We start from the raw sequence: 15,327 nt of genomic DNA on the forward strand, positions 1-15,327 counted from the left end.
GCAATTCAAAGTTTGTCAATCAACTCTATCAGATTATACATCTCAAGAAAAGAAAGATAGTGGAGAATTGTGGATAAAAACATTTTGGGATCCCAAACCCTCTACATCTCTAGGTTCTACGTCAAAAACATGAAGAGTGATGATTCCCATTGCTAAGTCTCCCTCTACTGATGTTGATTTTGGATGTGTTTGCAATCAAGGCTAATGAGGAGAGTATTAGCGATGACATCGATAATTGCATTGAAATACCCAAGGACTCTCATGTCTTACCCTCACTCCCGTTGACTTTGAAAACATCAATGGCCTTCCCCTCATTCATCTACAACTCATTGAATTGGACCAACAATGCTCCACAACTACACGCATTCCAAAATGATGAGGCCTTCATTGACTACCTTGGTATTGTTGTCATGAAGGATTGCACCCGGTAAGCTAAGTATGAAACCCAACAATCTTGTGAAACATGGAAACACCTTCGAGCATATGGGTTTCTCAAATTGAAGGTGAATCTCCAGAGAGGAATAGTTTCCTAATGAAACCTCCTAAAAACTAACCTTTTGCTGAGAAAAAGGGGAGAAAGCCTACTGAAAACTGAAATCCTAAGCTACAAGAGGTGATTGCACCAAAAATGTGTAATTCTATTCATTATTCTAAAACTATAATCAGCTGCAATAAAGTTCTAAATTTATCTCATAAATCAAATAAGATCATGAAATTCATCAATATTTCATGTGAAGGTTCGAAGCTTTCCAATCTTGTTTGAAGTAAAAGTAAATTTTTATAACGTGCAACTGATTGAAAATAAGATGAACACAACCCACAACCTGAATTTACTATGACATTTCCTATTTCCGCAAAGCATAAATGAAACAGAGTAAAGGATTTAGAATTAAATCACAATACTTCTATCAGATCATTCATCTAACAATGAAAAAATAAGAATAATTGACAAGGAAATATGCTTTCTCTATTGAATACTGAAAAATAAATCTATTACAACGCATAAAATCTATGAGCTACAATACTTTTTCTGCTATGTGTATGTAGAAAAGAAAGAACTGAAAAAGAATAGAAGAGGAGAAGAGACTTTATAGAAAAAGTCTTGAGGAAAGAGAGCTAAAGATAGCTGAGCTCTATATTTAGAATTAATCTTCTTTCTTTGCAAATCTACATGAAGAGCCTTCTTGGTCAAATTTGCCTAAAAAAGTATGCAAAAGGCATACAAAATTTCTCCAAATTTAGTGTTTGTTGACCAAAATAGCTCCTTGATTCAAGGGATATGCAAGTGGAACTCTCTCCTGATATAGAACTACTGCATACTACTACAAAATCCCTTATTATATAGCTTGATTAAAAAGCATTAAAATCTTGTCCTTTTTGCATGTGTGATATATTGCTTTTTTAAATAATTTAATATAATTTTACTTAGACAATTAATACGAGTGTCCTAATAAAATTATATTAATCTTATTTATGAAAATAATTTAAAATAACTTTATTAAGACAATTACATAATTGTCTAATAAATCTATTTTAAAAATTTAATACATGAAATACTTTTAAGGCATAAAAAACTTTTATATACTATTTTGTTCACACCTCCCTAATTTAGCTCAAAGCTATTTTTGGCATAAGGGTTACATGCTTATCACTGTTGGCATTTGGCATTATAACAGACAAGGAGAGATTGTTGGCATTTCAATAAGGATATTGAGAAGGTTGTTGATGATTATGGATAAAACTGATTAAGGATGTTTACTGTCTTAATATTATTATTTTGTCATTGATGTCAAGAAATTGATTTTTTAATTCAGTATGATGTTGCCATATCTTGAGAAGTATGATTTGATGAGTATAAAGATGTCGGTAAAAGACACATAAAGAATATGATGGATAAGGGGTGAAATAAGTTATTCAATGGGCAACTATTACCGAGTTAGACAATGATGAGATCATGATGATTAGATTGTTTTGATATCCTACATATGTTATTGATTGAAAGGTTAATACTATACTATGTTACCGAGCAAAGAACCTAGTCGGTAAACCCTAAGGAACCTAGTCAATAAACCCTAAGGTTATCGCTATCGGTTAATGAAGGTAGAATGTCTACCGAGTGAATTTTAGTATTTACCGAGTTGCAACCGAGTAATAATGGAATGCATTGAATGAATAAAAGCATTATTTAATGAAGGAAGCTGATGAGCTAGCTATGATTAAATGATTGGTATGTCGTGAATGAAGTTTGTTAAAGAATCTATGGCAAAGGATAATCAGGAGGAAGATCTACAGCTCAGATTGAACCGCAATACCCTAGCACAAGTTCCAAGAAATATATGCAAGTTCCAAGGTGGGGTAAAATGTTTTCAGATCGAAGGATACATTGAACCTGGTCAAATTTTGAAGATCTGATGGCTATGATTGATCATGGGAAATGTGATCAAGGAGATTAAGCGGTTGGCAAATTGTTTATAAATAAGGAACTATTGATAAACAATGTATGCGGGCAAGTGTATGCATAGGGATGCTACAAAGCGATTACCGAGCACAGAAGCTTGAAGATCTATTTTGAATAATAGAGTATAGAGCCCAGTAGATGGACAAGATTAGTTCTATGTCTATATTGTATTGAACAAATAAGAATCTACTTTAGCATTTTAGATGTGAAGTTGTAGATAGATTTGTATTACTGTTATTTTGTGAAAGTGATAGAAAATCTCTTAACCGAGTGGACTTAACAGTCTTATTTGTAAAACCCTCTAGCAAGGTGACATTCTGATTGAGTGTTTGAAATCCTTTAACAAGGTGAAGATCCTAACAGATCTGAGGGAAATCCCTTAACCAAGTCACATCTAGCAATGTGTTTGTAATTTTTAACATGATTTTCTTTTAACCGAGCATACTCTAGAAGAGTATATTTCTTAGTGGGTCCGAAATCCCATAGTGGTTTTTCCCTATTTGGGTTTCCATGTTAAATCTAGTGTTATGAGTATTATGATGTTTATATGCTTTTGAGTTTGCATGTTTAGCAGTTTTGGTTATATTACTGAAGTATATGTTACCGAGGTTGAATCTGATGTTTTTATGGAAGATTAAGTTTGTATGATTCACCCCCCCCCCCCCCCGCTCTCATCTTATTAGCTTGACATCTATACTTATCTTTAAGTATCAGAACTATCAATCATAAGGTAAAAGACTTAGAAATTCTTGACACCACATTTCTAATAATAGATGCATGATTTATTTTAAAAATAAATCAAGAAAGCATTCAATGCTTTTAATTAGGGCATGTAAAAGAAAAAGACCTTGAACCCTTGTAGCATTATTTCATTTTTGTAATATTCAAGAAGAAGACTCTCTGGCAGCCACTCAAATTAGGGTTTGAATAGGGTCTAGGCTTTACATGAACTGAAATTGAGACTTCTCAGCTTGATAAGCCAGACATGTGCTTTATTTCTCCCCCTCTATGCTATTATCTCTATCTTATTGCAGAAGATTTCATGTACTTGGGGTTTTCATGCAAAATCCTTTTGATATGCATGACCTGTGTGAACTTTGACTGTATTCTTCAATATTTTGTATTCTCTGTATTTTTGCATGCATGGGAAACTTAAACCCTAATAATATCTTGCACTGTGGTTCTTATATCCCATTTATCTTTTTCATTGTAGCAAATTCTCTTGAGCTATCTCTTCGGATATCTTCAAGCTTTTCATCACTATTTTTTTTATTTTTGAGATTGTATTCAGTTCGACAGTAATCTCGTCCATGGATGTGCACTATCTTTTGATTGCCAATGTATGAAATCACTATGTTTGATAGTAGGTCGTATCCTGCATCAGACTATTGAATGGGTTTTTTTAGGGTTTGTAATTTTTTTTTTGAAACCCTTGTTTTAGTTATGGTTGTAAACATCTATCTTTTATCCTTGATCTTTGCATGATGCTCATAGGAGATGCTCTTACCTTGATCTAAGGCTATATCATTTATTATTCATTATATTTTTGGTGCAGGGGTGCTTAGCAAATTTTGGTAATTTTTTTTCCAGGATGTTGGAATCATGTTTTTTAGTTTTTTAATAAGGCCAAGAGGTCATTGAGTGTGTGCTCAAATGATTGTAAGGGTCCTAAGAGTCTTTGTTTGGCCAATGTTGTCTTGTGAGCTCTTAAGGGTGCCATGTAGAGCACTTAATAGGATAAGTTGTTTTTGGGTTAATGTAGGTTGGTTGATGTTGTTTTGAAGTTGTTAAGGTCATATGAGTCAGTTGAAAATGAACAAGTTTGAGTTTGAGCAAAGCTGCTCACCTATGCAACAAATTGCAAAAGTTGCAAAAGTTGCTCACATCAACTTTGCAACATTTTTAGACACCAATGGTTAGTTGGTTGACACATTTAGTTATGAGCATGTGTAACTGCTCTAAGGCTAGTATAAGGCTTGGAAAGGCCAATGATAATCATTTATTGAAATTTGTTAAAGATCAGAAGCAAATAGATAAGTTTTGGTTTCCCATTTGTGTGTTTTTCCGAATTTTCATTGTTCTTTGCAAGTTTGTATGACCTGTATGGATTGAGAGTTCCAAAATAGGGACATGGATTAATAGTCTTGTGACTTATCTTCATTTTTTATATTTAGATTCTTGAAGTGCTATAGTTTGTGAACAAACTTTATTTTTGTTACAGGTGGGTCCAAGAGCCCTAAAAACCAGGGCTTTGAGAGCAAAATGGCTCCAACCTAACATTCCATGGTGGATTTCCTCTTTGAAACCTTATGGAATGTTAGGTTGCAATGTATTTTATGTTTTCTTTTCCATTTTAGATAGGGGAAGCCAAATCAAATATTTTCCACCATACCCTAGGCTTGGTATGTTGATTTGGCAAGCATTAGGAATCATGGATAACAGGCCCTAATTGGGTGAATCCGGTGGGTGAAGGTGAAGTATAATTGGTTTGGAATTCCATATGGAAGTACAGATATCAAAACAACATTATTTCACAAAGGCAATTAGACTGGTGAAGGAGTTTTGACCAATCCCTACTTTTAGGCCTAGAAAGGGGCAATTGGGCCTAATTTAACTAGTAAGGGTTAGATATGTTAATGACAAAACCCACCTCCAGTTTTGAGATATAGTATGTAAACCCCAAAAGGGTGTCTGGAATGTAAAATATTTCATAGAGTTGTCAAGGAAGTTTAGTGAATAAATGTAGAATACCCCGCTGACAGGGCTACTGGAATTAGGTCTTCGATTAGGCCTAAAAGTGCAGTTTGTTTGTAAAACTCTAAAATGGTAAGTGTCAAATCTCTTGAGTAAGTAACAGGGTTAGTAATCCTTCCAAAATAATTCATCATAATGTGTGTAGTGTGGGGAATGAAGATCATGTGGTAGAGGGGTTGAACTCTCTGATTGAATGTGAAAGGGAGTGGGAAAACAAGGTCTCCTAGCCAAGAAAATGGAACTCACAAAACAACAAGTGTTTATCCTAGCCTAAGGACCTTGGGAAGGTCAGAAAGGGTAAGTCTTGGAGATCCTTGGAGGGTGTGAGGTGTAGAATCATTGGATGGTTCTTGTGTAGCTTGGAGGAGATACCTAGACAAGGGAGCACAAACCGGTGAGAGACAATCCACTCTACATCACTTTTCACCTACATTCTCTCTCTAAGTATTGTATAACTTCCCTAAATGGCTATTCTAACATAATAATTTAATTGAAATTTTCCCTTAGACATTTGAGATTCACTATCTTTTTGGTGTAGCTATGTGGTCACTGCATGATGTCTCTTGAGAATTCATCTCTACCATTTTTGTAGCCTATGAATCTTTGCTTTGATGTGAAATCTATTGTGCATCATTGTATGATGGTTTTAACTCTTGATATATTTATGATATGTGGCTAATTAGGGTCTAAAGTTTCTCAATGCCTCTCTTACATTTTCCTTGCCTTGAAAATCAATACCCTGCCTAAATAGTAGCTCTTTCACTATGAATGGTGCTTTGTGTTAAGTTGCAAATGATCCTTTATGTCTTCTGCTACTTTCTTTTCACAAAACGCATCCTTTGTATGATGTCTCTATGTATAGATAGTTAAAGTTATTCACTATCAAAGATCTTATATTGTTCTGGTATCACCATCTTCAAGACTTCTTTCTAACTGTAATGATCATTGATGCTTTGATGGTACCTATGCTTTGAGATGGTTAATTGAGCATATCTCCAAAAATAGGCTCTGTGTTTCATCCATTACCAATGAAACTTGATCTATCCAAGGCTTGGTGAACTTATTCATGCATGAGAATGATTAAGTCAAAGTAATGTCTTCTTATTGATCTCAATGATTGGGATTTGTTAACATTCCTTTGTCATATCTAGGATCATTATTGCATTGGTGGTTGTTTCCTTGAATGCTCCTTGACTTTTTCATTGTCATACAAGAAAACAAACCCTCATTTGGTCATGGTTGTTGTTCTTTTTGTGTGATTGAGAATAGACTGTGGAATATCCTTCTAAACCAAATCTTTTGACCTTGGTTTGTTCTCCTTGGGATGCATTAACATCTACACTATATTTAAGATATGCTTTAGTTGTGATTGAGCTCCTTTGACATTGTAGACTATTTTATAGATTGTATTTCTTTGTCATTTATCATAGATTGTGACTGTGTCTTTATATAGGTTGTGTATTACTTATAGACTGCTCATACATAAGATCACACAATATTGGGCATTGACCGTGTGACTACATCTTTGGGGTTATTCACTAAACCATTACCATCTCGGGTTGTTGGTCTTAAAACTCTTCATGCTTTGGGTATAAGACAACCTTTCTATCTCTATCAATAGTAGCTAGCTTTGAATCACCAAGAGCTTCTTTCTTGAACCTTAGCTTCTTTGTGTTATAATGCTTTGAATGTGTTCATTTGATGATTTTTTACTTATCATAAAGCCTTAAGTTGATCACAAATTACTGCTATGGTATTTGCACTACTACAAGATAAAATCTGTTACAAGATGGACATTTCAGTCTTTTACACTATGACTATGCCTTCATTTTAACAGTGATTGCCATTATTTTCTTTTACACATGCTATTAATCATCCCACTATGGTAACCCATCAAAGAAAATTATCAATGTATTTGAATGCATTTGTGAGTACTATTGGTGTATCTCAGTCAGTGTCATGTCTTCATGTTGTACTTACTTTCCCAGGACTATGACTGTGGCTACTGGATTAGGTCTCTATTGTTCTTAGGTCTCCATTAAGATCTTCTTGCAACATGATTTTCACTATATTGACTTTCATCTCATGATCATGATTGCATCTTTATTGTAGTTGTGATTGTCTTTTGTATCTTATGCTACTCAGAATAGGTTTACTCCATATTGTGCTCACTTTGAACCTTCATATTTAGATGGCTCACTATATTAGATTTTATTTATATCCTCTATATTTGATGATACAATAATTACTTTGAGACCCTATTGGGGTTGTCTAGCTGTTTAGTATGCCAGTATGGTTCCATTGGACACATACACATAATTCATAATTGTGATCTTAAAAGTTCATTGTTGTGGATGATGGGTCCTTTTTCAATGAAGTTATATTGGCATATTAGCATGTTGGGCTCAACCCATGTGAGAGCCTCATTTTACACCATAGGCTTAAATGTTGAATCATAATAAATTAGTAATGCAATATGTACATGTACCTACATAGCGGACAAAAAAGTTAGATAAAAAATAGGGATAAATCCCTTCTGTTGATGATTTCACTTCCACTATGTAGATTTGATCTTGATTCTCTCTGTATATTACTGATATGATTGATAAATATGGCATATGCGATGCATTATATTTTGTTAGTAGAAACATATAAGGTCTCATAACTAGAGCTCTAACCTTTCTTTCTCATCATATGCAGGTTCATTTGAAGACCGAGAGCAAGAAGAAATGACAACTATGAAGACCACCTAAAGATTGACATCGGATAATGATGGCTATGTCCCCTTATCTGCTTTCTTATCCTTATGTTCAGCTATATAGTTCATTTCATATGTTCATATGCTGGTTCAATTACTCCCACAACTTGTGTGGGACTTCTTGATTACTCTTTTAATTAAAAGTATGAAACACCAATACTTTTGTAATCTCTTATGTACTTTCATAATGAAATGGAAAAGAACAACAATATTATGCATCTTTCTGATAATTTTTTGTCATGATTTTGCATAATAAATCTGAAATTCTTCATTTCAAATATGATCAAACAACATTGAATAGATGTACCTTTCACCATTAATAACAATAACTGCTCCAAATCTGTCAATTTGAGTTGTGTGCAAAAATTGGTAACAAGTATAAGGAATGATCTTCCTCTTTGAGATCACAAAGTAGGATACATCATAGAACTTGATAGCGTGGCATATTTTGGAGAGGGTTCCAAACCTTTGAGTCACAAAACTATAAAAAAGGTAAAAAAATCATGGGTCCTATGGTGAAAACCACATTGTGGCACTGTCTGACTCCAAAAAGGTAAAATAAAGGACGTATCTGAAGGTGAAAACCTCTTTGAGGTGCCTAAGGATGGAAGGTGTGACACTCTCCCCATGACATCATATGAAGAGAAATCATCAATGTTGGTGGAGGAAACTATCAAGACAAACATTGGCACAGAGGAGATACCACATAACATCTTCTTAGCATAGTCTTTGATAGAAAAAGAAAGATCAAAGTTCATAAGTTTGTTCACTGAATGGAAAATGAACTTTGCATGGTCATCTGATGATATGTCAAGAATGGAACCTAATTTAGTTATGCACCATTTGACAATTACTCCAGGAACTAAACTAGTAAGTAGAAATTGAGAAAGATGCATTTGCAAGTGGCATTGTTAGTCAAAGTGGAACTAGAGAAATTATTGGATGTTGGATTCATTAGACCAATTGATTATTTCAAGTAGATTTCTAACTTGGTACCTGTCAGCAAACCAAACCACAACATTAGAATTGTATAGATTTCAGAAACATCAATAAGGTTGGTCCTAAAGACAATTTTCCACTTCCAAACATCGATTTGATAGTAGATCTTATAGTCGATCATGTAATGTTATCCTTAATGGATGGATTCTCTAGGTATAACCAAATGTAAATAGAACCTAAAGATCAACATAAAACAACATTTACTTGTCCTTGGGGTACCTTCCATTGAATGTTATGCCCTTTGGATTAAATAATGCAAGTGCTACATATCAAAGAGCAATGATAACTATTTTTCATGATATTATGCATGTCATTGTGGAAGACTATGTTGATGATCTCCTGGGAAAGTCGGTAACAAGGGAAACACACCTTGATATCCTATTTGTGGTTTTTGAATGTTTGAAAAAATACAAAGAGATTAAATCCCAAGAAGTGTGTCTTTGGGGTGACCTCCGAGAAACTCCTTGGATACATTGTCTCACAAAGGGTAATTGAAGTAAATCCAATAAAAGTCAAGGGTATATTAGAGATGCCAACACCAAATAATATTAGTCAACTTTGGCCTCTACAAGGAACCCTCCAATCAATATGAAGATTTATTGCACAACTTGCAGATAAATGTTATCCTTTTCAGCATCTACTTCACAAAAAAATCAAGTTCAAATGGGATGATAAATGTCAACAGGCCTTTTAAATTCTCAAAGATTATCTTGTTAATCCATCGATATTGATGTCGCCTATTCAAGGAAAACCCTATTACTTTACATATCAGCTACACAAATAGCATTGGGGGCACTCTTGGCGCAACAAGGCAATGAAGGCAAAGAAAGAGTTGTATACTACATCAGTCGCACATTGGTTGGTTGTGAGCTTAATTACACTCCAATTGAGCATGTGTGTCTTGACCTAGTTTTTGTTTTGCAAAAATTGCATCATTACATGCTAACTCACAAAACAAAGCTCATTGCAAGAATAGATCCACTCAAATATCATCTTAATAATGTGACACTCACTGGCAGATTAACTAAATGGGTTATGATCTTGAGTGATTTTTACATTGAATATGTGGGGAAAAAAGAAATTAAAGGACAAGTCATTTCAAATTACCTATCAGATGCACCTATGACTGATGATGCTTCCATTGTCTCAAAATTCTTGGATGAATCCATTCTTATGGTGACGAATTTAAATCCTTGGCAACTATATTTTGATGGTTCATACACGCAGCATGGTATAGGAGTGAGTATCCTTTTTATCACACCTCAAGGGGACTGTTGGCATGTTGGCATAATTGATGGAGATGATGGTGTACTGGTAAAGGATTGTTGGTGTTGATATATTTATGATATGATGCTTGATGATCAGTTATTTGTGTTGTCATTGATGGAAACCATATTTGTCCATGTTTATTTATGCTTGGTATGTCATCTAAGTGTACTAGTTAAGTCTAACCGGTAATGGATTGAATTGAATTGAGTTGGAAAGAAAAATTGCCAAGTGATAGTGAACCGGTAAGCAGGAATAGAGAAGGAGATGGTTGTGGCCGAGATCCGTTTTGAGTTAGCTGTTGCGGTTTGGAATGTGTGCTTATGACATTGTAATGAGTCTATGACATGAACTATATCATGTTTGGAGAACCGGAAGTCATGTTTGTAATTGATTGTTGTATAATCAGCTAGGGCTTGAGAACCGGTAACAAGATCCTTTGACCAGTGATTTTTTATGGTTTGGCGGTGATTCTTTTCATGTTCATAAGTTGATGATGACATGTCAGAATCCATGTGAAGAGAGAAGATGTTTTTTTGGCATGTACAAAGATCAAATTTATTGGGAAGCAGCAAAGTGCTTAGTAGAATGTGTTAAGGGTTTGACAGCATATCAGATCGATGTGTGGTGATGAGTTATGATCATTCAACGGCTATAATTGTCTTGTAATTTGTTGTAATAATTTGTATGATGATCTATAATGATTTGTAATGATCTGATATGATCTATTTTGTAGATTCATTGTAGGTTAGGGTTATGTAACTGACCTAATTGTAAAGTCTATTTAGGTCGAGTTTTAGAAGGTTTATTGTGTCGGTGATCAGAGAAGTGTGTGTGTGTCAAACCAGATTGATATGTTTGCATGAGAGAAGCAAATTGGAGATGACAAGGATCTATAATAGAAAGATATGAAGTGATGATTCCATATCATTTATCTATTGTTTCCTAATAGTTGTAGTAGCATTATAATCCCTTAACTGGGTAGGTCCTAACAGGCCTAATCTTGTAAATCCCTTCATCGGGTGGCTCATTAATTTGGGTTTAAATCTTCCAACGAGGTTACTCCTAATAGGGTAAAGCTCCTAGCAGAGCTAAGTTGTAAAATCCCTTGACTGGGTGAGTCCTAACAGGGTTTGCTCTTAACTGGGCATTGTTGTAAAGCTCCTAACTGGGCTAGGCTTCTAACAGGGTGCATTCAGAAAGAGTGCATATTTTGTGGGTACCAATTCCCACCATGGTTTTTCCCATTTGGGTTTCCACGTAAAAAATATTTGTGTTCATGTTGGAGATGGATTGTTGAGGTATGCATTTGATGTCTTTACTATATTTTCTTAATGATGAACACTTAAGTTGCTACCAATAATGTTTTGGTAAATCTGATTTGGAGATTGTTTAATCAGCTACCGGTACTGGTTATGAACTATTTTGTGAAGTATTTTGCAAATTGGTAAAAAGTTGTAGTTTATCCTTATTATTGATTCACCCCCCTCCCCACTCTGAGTAATAACCAGATCCTCACAATAACAAGGACTCCATTCCTAATTTATATCTATTGTCATTTCCTTGAACAAATAATATACAAGAACTTCATGTTTTTGGGGACTCTTAACTCAGGATTCGGCAAGCAAATGATGACTATCAGAATAAATATGAAAATTTAACGCCTTACAAGAAAATGGTGGTTGATTTCAAGAAATACTTCATATAGATATATTTGAACAGATTCCAAGGAAAAATAATTGATCTATAGATGCCATGGCTACCATTGCTTCTTTGATTGAGATGCCACAGAATGAGACCCGCTATGAGTTCTTCATGGATAATCTTTTGGTCCCTTCATATGAGATCACTCTTGCATAAATGATATGTGTTGTTGGTCCTGATTCCCCTTGGTACGATACTATTTTCACTTATCTTCATAAAAATATCCTTCAACCTGACCTTTCCAATAATCAGCGTCGCACCTTCATTCATCAATCATCCCTCTATGTCATTTTAGACAATACCCTTTATCATCGAGGTCTAGATAGTACTCTCTTTAGATGTTTAAAAAGTAATGAAGCTCAAATTGCATTACATGAGGTTCATGAAGGTATATATGGTGCTCACTCTAGTGGTCCAACCTTAGCCAAGAAATTGATGAGGACTGGATACTACTGGCCAGCTATGGAAAAAGACTCATATTAGTTTGTCAGAAAGTGTAAGCAATGTTAGATATATGGAAACCTTATTCATGCACCAACACATGAACTTCAACCGATTGCCACTCTATGGCCCTTTTGTCAGTAGGGACTCGACCTCATGGGCAAGATTTAGCCTCCTTCCAATGGCCATAAATTCATTATAACAACCACAAAATATTTTACAAAATGGATTGAAGTTATTCCTCTTACCCAAGTCATCAGAAAGCAGATTGCAACCTTTATCCTTAACTATACCATTTGTTGATATGGTGTTCTTCTTTCCATTATCACAGCTAATGGGCATCAGTTCAAAAATTAGGATGTTTGTGAGCTTTGTGATCACTTCCATATTCATCATCGCTCTTCCACCCCATATTACCCCCAAGGTAATAGTCGAGTCAAGGTGTCTAACAAGACTATCCTAAAAATCATCAAGAAGACAATCAATGATGCAAGCCATAATTGGCATATCCAACTCATTCCTACACTTGGGGCCTATCGCACAAGTGTTCACACACCTACTAGAGCTACCCCTTATTCACTTGTCTATGGTGCCAAAGTTATCATGTCTATTAAGGTCAAGTTACCATCCCTACAAGTCTCTTTGCACAATCTGATCAATGATGAAGAATACAAGGTCTCCTGCTTAAAAGATTTGGAATTATTGGATGAGCGTAGACAAACTACTTTCAATTATCTCAATGCATACCAACAATGAATGAGTAGAAACTATAATCATAAGGTAAAACCTCTCATATTTGAGGTGGGTGACTTAGTACTAAGAGAGAATCCTAAGAATCAGCAAGATAGAGAAAATAAGGGTAAGTTTGAACCAAATTGGCTTGGCCCTTATGTCATCACATCACTCTATGGATCAGGTGCATATCATCTCTCAACACCAGATGGAGAACCTTTGGAGGATACTATCAACAACATGCACCTTCACAGGTTTTACACATAGTTTTTCAGAGTTTCCCAATATTAAAAATATAAAAAATATAAAAAGAAAAAAGGAAAAAATTGGAAAAAGTAAAGAGAAATAAATTTTTCCAATGGTGAAAACCAATTTGGTGGCACCCTGGGAAAGTACCATGGTGAAAATCGGGTTACCAACGCCATGTGTAGAGACTTTTCTCCCCCCTCCGTTAGGATTCAATCTCATCCTTTCACTTTGCACACACTCACAACCTACCATCCCATAATAAATTTTCCCATTCCCATCATGGCTTGTTATTGATCTACCTAAGATTGGTTTGCCATTTAAACCCCTTTTCACTCTTTCCTTCTATAATAAATCAAGTCCAATATGTAATTGGTGTTACAAGCTAGGGTTGTCGTTGCACCAAAAGATTGACTTGTCAATGCCCGTTACAACCACTAGACTTATAGAATCCACAAGAGGCTGTTAAACCATGTCGTGAATCCCCACAAGGGATGCTGGCCCACTACCAATAAATAGGACATAATCCTAAATCTAGTGATGGAAGTGGAACCCTCATCATTGCATATTTTGAGGAGGATCATATTTTCATTCCTCCTTCTCATGCACAATCAACAATAAAAGGTCACTTGCATCATCGATCTGCAATAAAGTTTCATTCATCTCCATAATAAAAGTATTAGTTCCATGGATTCAGTTAGTTTCAAATGATACACAATTAGTAGTGGGATTTCAACAAATCAAATCTTTTGATAGACTTTGGCAACAACATGTTTTTTCAACATTATTTGTCCTTTATCAGGAAAACAACATTGTGACTAGATCAAACATGTTAACATATGTGGCAAGAAACATAAATAACTTGAGGATTACAGTTTATGTTGGTGTCAAGTCTTGGTTTCTTTTATTTTATCTTTTTGTGACATGTCTTTTAGGTTTTCTAGGATGTCTCTAACTAGAGATTCTATCTCCAAGATGTCTTTGACTAGAAAGGCGAGGATAGGGTATGTTCACCTATTTTGTTGATTGTGGATTGTCTCTTAGTAATACTATGACTCATCCAAGGATATGAGGACACTTTGATTATAGCATGAACTGGTGCATGCCTTGTTTGTGACTGTCTAATCTCCATGCAAATGGGTATAATGACTTTCTAGGTTGAACCTATACCTGGATGGTCATAACCTATTTACCATAGTAAAGTTCAATGATGATAATAGCACAAGAAGCTCTTTTCACCTCCATATCTTCTACCTTCCATCCCCCTTTCTTTTGTCCTCCATTGTCCCTTCCTAAGTCCATGTAGCTTGCCATCATATGACTAAGTAATAATGACATGTCAAAAATATTTGCATCTCATATAGTGTTCATCAACATCATCACATTAATAAATTTTACCTTATGCATATAGAAATCATAATAATATCACATCCTACACACACCACTTGTTAGTACATAATATAAGCATTACATTCATATATCCATTGGCATTAGTGCATATACATTTGCATTATACATAAAATTAACATAAAAAGAACAAAAACATATAAGGCATCGCATCATCCACATAGATTGCATTGCATAATCAAAAGAATCACATAGAATACAAGCATCATAAATTCATATATGCATCCATAGCATAGATCACATAAACACATCAACATATAAGCATCATGAACAATATATACATCCCATGAATCATATAGAAAGCATACATATTGGTGCAGGAGCACCTAAGGGTTGAAATGCCCTTAACCAATTTTGGCTTGTGAGACCTTCCAGTGGTCATGTAAATACATAAGGACTAGCTCTAGTCCATTTGTATGGTTGTTTAGTTGTAGTTTTTCAATTTCTCTTATTGGCAAGACCTACCCCTGATCAGAAAGTCTTATCCCGATGAGTTCACCAGAGTTTGAAGTGGTTGTATCGTGTATCAGAAGGAGTGGTTTCAAGTTTCCGCGATGATTAA

This window comes from Cryptomeria japonica, chromosome 1, assembly GCF_030272615.1.
Source record: "Cryptomeria japonica chromosome 1, Sugi_1.0, whole genome shotgun sequence".
NCBI lineage: Eukaryota > Viridiplantae > Streptophyta > Pinopsida > Cupressales > Cupressaceae > Cryptomeria > Cryptomeria japonica.